Here is an 8,270-nt window from a genome sequence, read left to right as displayed (position 1 = left end):
GTGAAGGCTGCAGAGTGGCCTGTATTTCAAAGATAGACGGACTGAACCATAGCAACTAAAAGGAGAAGTTTAAGATCCAAATATTTGTGTTTTTCCTTACTCCAACATATAAAGAGCTCTGCCTAAGATAAAATATGAAAAAAATAAACGAGGTGAAGATGTGGAGCTTTAGAAACATCATTTTGTTTTCATGGTAATGTCAAGCAAGAGTCAGTACTTAGTAGTCTGGGAGCTTGTTTTTCTTTTTTACGCATAATTTCCCCTGATCACTGAAGTGTGGAGAAACACACCTACTTCATTTATACATTTCCAGACTTGCCCTGCATGGATAGAGGAGCAACACTACAAAGGGGATGCTGTAAACACTGTATGCTTGTTTCTGTGTGTACATTCTAACTGTCAGGGAGGCGTTTGCCTTCACAGCAGGCGTGCTGGAACATGGCTTAAAAAGCGGAGATATGCATGGGGGGGGAGATTGGTGGTACATCCAGTAGTCTTAAAATTCTTACATCACTACCATAAGAGGTGTCATTACTTACATAGAAACAATGCTTTCTTAGTGACTCACCCCCTTTACATTCATCCTGTGCATTCTAGTACAGCTTCTGTCAAAGGGATCCCAGTTACTGATAATAACTAGAATTGGAGGAGCTGCTATCATTAAAACTTTGCGGTTGAAATGCTTGAAGGTAATCTTCCATAAGTGGACTTAAACTTGCACGCATAACATATCTGATCTGACAAAAGAAAACCTTACAGCAATGCACTTTAGTTGTTCCTGGACCGTAAGAAGTTAGATAAAGGTTTTGAGCAAAGCTGAAGTCTTAACAACCCAACATCACAGCTCTGGTTTATAGAAACCACAGTGTTTTTGTGAAAGTATTTTTACCCTCTGGACTTATTCCTATTTGGTCACTGTGCAACCACAAGATCTTGTTTTCTCTCTCTCTTTAAGAATATGAAACTAAAAAGTCCATCCATCTTCTCCCACTTATAGACTGAACCCTTTTTGGCATTTACTTCATCATATTTAGTTTCCTTAACACAATTGTTTCATGTTAGCAGAGTAATACATAAAACGTGTTAAAGTAACTAAATATGATTAAGTAAATGCCAAAAAAGGGTTGCATTATTTGTTTTTCAGTGTGCTTCGTTAAGGCAGTCTGTGGGCAAAAGGCAGGGTACATCCTGGCAGAGGTGTCAAGTAACGAAGTACAAATACTTTGTTACTGTATTTAAGTACACTTTTTAGGTATCTATACTTTACTCCATTACTTATTTTTCTTCCTACCTCTGACTTGTCTTCTACTCATTACATTTTAGTATCTATACTTTCTATTACTTAAATTTTTAAAACAAACGTTACTCTTGGCTTCATTTTAATTCAATTCAATTCAGTTTATTTATATAGCGCCAAATTCACAACACGTCATCTCAAGGCACTTTACAGTTCAACCAGATCATACAGTCAAATTGATTCAAAGTTTTCTATCTAAGGAAAACCAGTTGATTGCATCGACTCATTGACTTAAATACAATCCCTCACACTAAGCATGCTTGTAGCGACAGTGGAGAGGAAAAACTCCCTTTTAACAGTAAGAAACCTCCAGCAGAACCAGGCTCAGTGTGAGCGGCCGTCTGCCGAGGCCGACTGGGGTTCAAGGAAACAGAAGCAGAGACACAAAAAGCAGCTGTAAAAGGCGGCCCCGTCCAGGAAACACACAGCCAGGCAGACGAGCCCTGAGACAGCTCCCAGTCACGATCAGAGAAACAAGACCGCACTGGAAAACAGGCCGATCTCCAGCATCTAAAAACAAGGGTGTTGATGGAAGCAGCACAGCTGATATCTCTTTCCAGGATGGCGTCACAGCCAAACAGGAACAGACGAGGCAAAGCTACTCTGAGGAAAAGCAGAGAGAGCATAAAGTCAGAGATTTAACTTTAAGCATTAAACTTTGAAGTTTAATGCTTATAAATATTTATTTCACGTCATGTGCGCCATCCAATGCAGATCTACCTAGTGAAAATTAGTGTCATTGGATGAGTCATTTAACGTGAACCCTCATTGGTTAGCTAAAGGAAATGATCAAAAGCAAGCAAGTAAACTGCAAATGTGAATTGTCTATGCAATGCTACGATGTCAGATTCAGAAAAAGATGTTGAAATGTCTGAAAGGTCGGACACAGGCGAGAGCGTATCGGGAGACGGAGACCAACAAGACCTCCCTCATCCTTGGCCCCATCTCAAAGAAATTTTCAAGATAGTTGTAAAATTGAGCTGTTTTTTTAAAGGTTAGTTTATATTTTTATACTTTAAGTAGTGTTTAGAGCACATAGCTTTTCACTTTTACTTGAGTAAAGAGGTCAAGTTGATTCTTCAACTTTTACCAGAGTGTTTTTTAAACTGCAGTATATATACTTCTACTTAAGTAACAAATGTGCGTACTTTTGGCACCACTGCACCCTGGACAGATCACCATGCTGTCACAGGACAACACAGACATACAACCACGGACACCTAAGGACAATTTAGAGATGCCTGGAGCGTCCATAGTAAATCCATGCATGCACAGAAAGACCATGCAAACTCAATGCAGAAAGACCCCAGGCTAGGAATCAAACCCAGAACCTTCTTGCTGCAAGGCAATAATTCTACGAACTGCGCCACCGACATTGCCTACAGAGTCACATGGACCCACAGTATATGAGCTGCTAGCTTATTTCTCAGTCAATTTGCAAACGCCCCGGTTCTTCACTAGAAGGCTGCAGGTGAGTCTGTACATGAAGAAAATGGGGTATGTGATGTTGGCTAGGTGCCTGGTTTGGTAGTACAACTTCAAACATGAAGAACTGTGGTTTAAAATAGCATTCAAAAATGTTTGACAATGATTTAGTGAGGAGCCTGATGCATGCTGTGGTTTGTTGCTGCAACTGTTGGTACAGGACTTTGGTTTTATGGAAAAACCATTAGTTCAAGGGAATGTTAATTCACATCCAAAATATTGAACATGAAATGAGGCTTAAAGTGTTTCAGCACGTAAAGAGACGAGTGATCTTAATGATTGCTTTTTACTTTATTGTACATCTCTCATTGGTTAGACTGCCACACTTGGTTCACAAAATAACCAATAGGAGAGCTGGTTGTATCTGAGGAGCAACTGTGATTGGCTTAACTGGTTTTCTGTTTGCTGCAGGGCAATGATCTCTATTTATTTACTGGATTGCTGATTGAAAAAAGTGAAGCCATCAGCCTGCATGTTGGTACTCCCAACTGCCCCGGAGATGCGCAGTAAAAATGCCTACTTGTGTAGGCATTTTTAGTTTGCTGGTTGTGGGAAGTCGTTTCACAGGTAATTTAAAGTCAGTGGATGTACTAGCCAAGAAAATCCATCTATACGTCGATCTCTCCTATAGTATAGTATGTAGCGTAACATTAGTCTGGCTATCTCAGAACGACTGGAAGACATTGACTGAGTAAGCCATTGACATTGTGTCTAACGTCTGAAAATAGAAAGTAGAGTAAATAGAAAGTAATTCACTGTGAAATGTCAATGTAGTAACCCTTTATTAAATTGATGCCTTCGTTTTGGCAGCGTTTGTTGAATTTCTCATTTGAAAAAGTCATTTGCTGAAATACATTGCATTTTATATTGATGAAAAAAGCAATTCAAACATTTTTAAAGACTAATGCATAGACAGTATAAAAGTATATGCCATATTCCATGCACAATTTGCAAATAGGAGAATATGACATTAACAGACATGTATTTGTAATTGTATTGTATGTATTTCAGTCTTGATGTAAAATCAACACAATAATGTCATCAATACATGCATATTACATGTACATCATCAATTTAGCACTTTTAACACATTCATTTTGTTGTGATGGATTTGTATAATATTTTATATTACAAGATTTATAGACTTCATTGACTTCATAATGATTATGCAATGTGATGTGCCTACTTTTTTATTATTATATGTTAAAGTTAATCTACTTATGCAATGAAACAGCCAGTGTGTGTCAAAGTGATGAACATATCTTTATTTGAAAAGTCTTAAGTCTACCCGGAAAATGAAAACATCATCGTTGTTCGATGCTGTAGCACACATATTGTTTACATTGCTACCGGTCTAACTAGGGAGTACCAATATGGCCGCCGGTGGCTTCACTTCAGCGCCTTACTACCAACGGGCAATCAGCAATCCAGTTAATAAATAGAGATCAGTGGCTCAGGGACCAAAAGGGAAAAGTTATTAGGAAAGTTATTTACGATCACATTTATGGATCTTATGGATATTATTCAATATTCATTTAGAAATACGATTTGAATTCCAGTATTTTCATGGGACAATAAATACAAAATTATTATTCGTCTTTAATATTTAATTTAAAATGCGCAATTAGAAAACGTTTTTTCGAATTGCATGATTTAAATATTACATTGCAAATGGCTGTTATTTTGTCCTCCATACAAGTAGCAAACACAACAGAAAGCTAAAAAAGCCGCAAATAAGGTTTGGATATAACAACTGCTTCAGACCACTAGGGGGGGCAATCGGCAGTGATTCCCAACCGGGGGGACGCGTACCCCCAGTGGTCCGCGGGTGCATTTCAAGGACTACATGAAAATATTTTATTTCTGAGGTAGTAAAACCAAATAGAGCAGGGAAAAATTAAATGCTCAGTTTAAAAGATTAAGTAAAATAGTCTTTATTTCAGTTATTGTATGTTCCGCTTTTGGACAATCATCAATACTTTTGACTGAGAGGGGAACTCATGGTGAGACAAAATGCCCAAAGGGGGACACAAGTCAATATATAATATATGGGACATCTGGTCCCTGTGTGAAGACAAAGAAAAGATTGCGACGATCCGAAACAATACAATTAACAAAAAATACACCGATTTAGCGACAAGTTGAGGTTCTCCATTATAAAAAAAACCCCCAAAACTTATGGAGGTGCAACACTTTGCATGTGTCATACAGATTGCAATTATATATTTTTGTTTAACTCTGACGGGGTGTGCCCATACATCCTGTCACGCAAAGGATTGTGGTTAACTATATGGCATATGGTAGGTTAGGAATGTCAGGAGTTTAGATTAGAAATTTGCTAGAATCCTCTCTTACTGATTTTATCAATCTCTAAACAAGATTGGAAATAATTTTTAGCCAGAGTCTGGAGGACATTTGCCCTGCGATGGTCTGGCGACCTGTCCAGGGTGTACCACGCCTCTCGCCCGTAGACAGCTGGAGATAGGCACCAGCACCCCTCGCCACGCCACTTGGGATTAAGCGTGTCAGAAAATGGATGGATGGATGGATGGATGGATGGATGGATGGATGGATGGATGGATGGAGGAGATTTTCTGCTGTGTAATTAATTTGCCTCGTTAGACCAATTTAGTTTACCACCTTTACAATTTACTTTAACAATTATTTAAAAATATCAGTCACTGTTAAGTTTCAGCCATATTAATATGCAACATTTTTAATCTGTTAGATCAGGATTCTAAACTATGGCTCTGTGGCTCACTATATATACTCACACTTGTTTTATTGTGTCTGTTTATATTTTTTGTTAAATATAAACTTTGAAGAACATCTGCACAGAGAAATCAAGCATAATATCTTTAATCATTTCACACTTACAGTCTTCCCCTAGGGGGGGCCGTAAAACTCTGTTTACATGTGTGGTTAATACAACTATTCTTTAATTCTGCACATTAATTATGTTTTTGATTTAAAAAAATCCTTTCGCTAAAATGCCATCAGAATGCTTATAATATTAAGTGTGTGTCAGCCCTCCTCTTCAGTGTCAATCACATTGGATCAGTCCATTTGCTGCACATGTTCAGAAAGCTCCAAACAGACAGCAGCAAACCATTTGAAAACAAACAATGCAAAGAGCAGTGTTACCAACTTAGTGCTTTTGTCGCTATATTTAGCAACTTTTCAAACCCCTTTAGTACTTTTATTTAAAAAAAGCCCCTAGTGCCAAACCTAGCGACAACATATAAAAGCACAGAACTCTGCTCTCCAGAGCCAGTAGATTAGTAACCCCGCCTCCTGCTCTCCTCTATCTTGTCTGTTTTCATGATTCATGCAGCTATTATTTCATTCAAATTAAAAATAGAGAACAGATAAGCAGATCATGGCTTGTCTACGGTGAAAAGAAGGACTGGGTTATTTACTTTTGCCGTCGCCTTTTTGGAAACACAGGAAGGAGCAATCAGCTAAGTGAGCTTAGTGCTTGGAAAAAATATTTAATTCCTTTTGAGACAGCATGAAAAGTCAGCTGATTACAAAAAATAGAGAGGAAAACTACAGGAAAAGGGACAAGAAGAGAGGGACAAAACATACAACAAATAATTTATGTCTATTCAATTAAAATTTCTGTATCTGTATAATGGGTCTGTTTTATGTGTTGTCTACTCGTCCAGAGGCCCCCATGCCTGTTTTTGCCTAGGGCCCCAAATTTCCTAAATCCACCCCTGATCTAAGGGAAACATTCCAGGACAGTGCAACTTTTTTCTTTTTTTTTAAATTCTTTTTTTTTTTTTTTTTTACTATATACATTATTTTTATATTGTCTGTGATATAATGAAATCTTGCTTTAACTCTCTGTACTCTATATAAGCTAGAGGAACCATAATTTCCCTGAAGGAGTAATCCCAAGGGATAAATAAAGTTGAGTCTGAGTCTAGGAAGCTGCTATAAAATTGTGTTAAAAGAAAATCATATATTTTATTAGGAGAGATCACACAGTGCTGAATTTATAGCTGTATATCCAGACTGAAGTCAGTAACTGTTTGATTCAAATTTGTTACACAGGTGTTTTTATAATAAAGTCATTCTTTAGTTATGTTAGTACGTCTAAATAATTTTTTTTTCCAACGCAGGAAAAAAAAAAAAAAACAAATGACCCCGACGTGATTTGAACACGCAACCTTCTGATCTGGAGTCAGACGCGCTACCGTTGCGCCACGAGGCCCATACAATAGTGAGAACGAAAAAGGAATTAACATAGAGCAATCTCTATTTCAGAATAATTCATATATATTTTTTTTACCATTTTCTCTCTGAAGAATAAGCATGTCCAGACAACGCAAAATTCCCCCATATGAACTTTTCGTTTCATTTTCGCTTGCGTCAGCACCAAGGACAGCAGCCATATCTTATCAAACGGGGAGGCCTCCATATTAGCACGGACCTGATACGGCTCGCCTTTTTCAAATGCGAACAAGTTAAAAACATAAACTTTAAACCTTATACTATAAACCATCAAGGGCGAAATTAAATACATATTTTATTTAGTTAATGTTGCAAGTCAGTTTAAATAACTTGCTGTCATTTTGATGATTTCTCCTGTTGCTGCTATATCAGCTGTATATTTTGGTTATTTGTCTTTGTTTAGTGTCTACACGGTATTTATATACAAAACCTATGCTCTAACTGTACAGTATTTTTTACTTTGATCTATTTTCTTAAATATACACTTTTTAATTTCTATTGTCGCGTTGCACATTTCCTCATTATGGAACCTGAAAGGATTTTCTATTCTATTCAATCATGCATTCAGTTTGAAATAAACATGATTTGTTCAACAAATATTACAAGTTTTTTTTTTTTTTTAAAGGCTTTTGTATTTGCATCATATATAGTTAAAATATTTCAACACTAAAAAATATTGTTGGTTAATTTTCTGAGCCATCAGTAACAACTTTAATTTCTTTAGAATACCAAATCATTATTTGAAAACTGCAATTACCTAAGACATATGTGTAATAGATTTAAGTTGTATTATTTAAATTTTGTGAAAATTGACTGACATAGCTGGTATATGGATAAATAGTTCTTATTTACTGGTGAGGGTACCATCCTACTGGGAGGACTGGTGAATATCTGACCTACCATGGATGTCCAGTAGATGGCAGTATAGGGAGTATTACATAAAAGCCCCATAAAGTGCCTTGTTTGCAACATAAATGCCTACAGAAAAAAAAATACTTTTTACTGAAGTGATCAACATGCTTTCAAAGGTTCATTTTTGACTTTAAACTTTTAAATTTATGTAATAATTAAATATCTTGTTAAGGTCCCACCTTTTCAGGTGTTGCCTATCGGTCACATGCCTATGATAATCAGTTTGCCTGATTTGAAACAAATTCAAAAATCACTTTAAAATTCCATCCAAAACACCAGATTTGTCAGACAAAGGATGAAACAAATCCTTAAGCTATTTTCTCACAAAAATTATGAG

At 36.8% G+C, this 8,270-nt stretch overlaps 1 non-coding gene across 1 annotated transcript; it reads right to left on the bottom strand.

The window, feature by feature from the left end:
* Nucleotides 1-6,929: 6,929 nt before the first annotated feature.
* Nucleotides 6,930-7,001, bottom strand: trnaw-cca. The gene has a single exon. It is a non-coding gene; the product is annotated as a tRNA-Trp (tRNA).
* Between the last annotated feature and the right edge of the window lie 1,269 nt (nucleotides 7,002-8,270).

Source organism: Cyprinodon variegatus, unplaced genomic scaffold, assembly GCF_000732505.1.
Source record: "Cyprinodon variegatus isolate N-32 unplaced genomic scaffold, C_variegatus-1.0 Scaffold1009, whole genome shotgun sequence".
NCBI lineage: Eukaryota > Metazoa > Chordata > Actinopteri > Cyprinodontiformes > Cyprinodontidae > Cyprinodon > Cyprinodon variegatus.
This window is presented reverse-complemented; position numbering and strand designations above follow the sequence as displayed.